This window comes from Grammomys surdaster, unplaced genomic scaffold (genome assembly GCF_004785775.1).
Source record: "Grammomys surdaster isolate TR1022 unplaced genomic scaffold, NIH_TR_1.0 211, whole genome shotgun sequence".
Taxonomy (NCBI): domain Eukaryota; kingdom Metazoa; phylum Chordata; class Mammalia; order Rodentia; family Muridae; genus Grammomys; species Grammomys surdaster.
The window spans coordinates 9,441,411-9,442,823 of NW_021604656.1; the positions used below are offsets into that span (position 1 = coordinate 9,441,411).

At 48.3% G+C, this 1,413-nt stretch overlaps 1 pseudogene; it reads left to right on the plus strand.

The window, feature by feature from the left end:
- The first annotated feature begins 212 nt into the window (after nt 1–212).
- LOC114624873 lies at nt 213–1,174 on the plus strand (annotated as a pseudogene).
- The last annotated feature ends 239 nt before the right edge of the window (nt 1,175–1,413 follow it).

Below are 1,413 nucleotides of genomic sequence, written 5' to 3' on the forward strand. Positions count from 1 at the left end.
CTAGGAACAGGACATAGAATAGATAGTTATAGATGGATGGGGTAGAGCTGGAATGAGAGGATCAAACGGAGAGGGGAAGAGAAGAGGGGGACACAATGGGGAATACAGGGAGAGACAGCTACAATTAAGGACCATTTCCTCTCCGCAAGGTGAAAGGTTAGCAAATGTGTCCTTCTTTCCTTTCTCCTGGGTGCCCACTCCTTGCTGTCAAAATGAGACAGTTCATGGAACCTGGGAAAGTGGTGCTGGTTCTGGCTGGACGCTACTCTGGATGAAAGCCATCATCGTGAAGAGAACATTGGCGATGACACCTCAGTCCACCCTTACAGCCATACCCTGGTGGTTGGAATTGACAGCTATCCCTGAACAGTGACAGCTGCCATGGGCAAGAAGAAAATCACCAAGAGATCCAAGATCAAGTCCTCTGTGAAAGTTCATAACTACAACCACCTCATGCTCACAAGGTACTCTGTGGATATCCCCTTAGACAAAACTGTTGTCAACAAGAATGTGTTCAAAGACCCAGCTTTGAAACGCAAGGCCAGGAGGGAGGCTAAGGTCAAGTTAGAGAAGCAATACAAGACAAGGAAGAACAAATGGTTTTTCCAGAAGCTTCGCTTGCTTTTAAGTATATTTTTGTTTTTGTCATTAAATTTTTTTTTAAAGGACCATTTCAGAAATTCAGGGCCAGAGGAGCTAGGGAAAGGGGGTTGACCTGGAGCAAGAGTGAGGAAAAGGCCTGTCCAAACGCATCCTGAGACAGCAGGAGTAGGACTCCTCCCTCCCTGTCCTGGGTCTATGAGTCCTGGTGCACAGACCTATGCCCCTACCTTAGCACCAGAGGAGGTCAAGGCTAGTCTGGTAGCCAGGTTAAACTTCCCTTCCCTTTAGAAGGTCATGTTCAGCAGGACCTGCAATTCCTCCTTATGCAAATGAGGCAGCTCTAGCACCCTGGCCCTGGCCAATGATGTTCACTCACCCCATAGCTCCTACCCACCCCCAAAGGTTTCAATAGCCTTTGTTCCGCCTACCCCTGTTAAAGGAGGTGCTCAGTGAAGTTGCCTCCTGAGAGTCTATTCTTGTTGCACTCGCACTCACATCGGGCTGGTGTCTCCATCAACCTACTGTTCCTGCCTTCCCTCCCCTCTCAGGCCACCAGCGTGATCTCCAGTGACCACGCCTTTACGGGAGCAGGAATGTATTGGGAACGGCAGAGGGGTAGTGTAGAAACCTGGCAATACAGTAGCTTCTTAAAATATAGACATAAACGAAAGCTACCTAACTGGAATTGCAAAATAGCAAGAGTCAGAGCCCCAACTGTTCATTTCTTGTCATCAAATGAAGCTTCCAGGACCAGGATTGGGCTACATCTAAGTTGCTGGATAAAGAGGTCCTATGGGAACCCCCAAACAA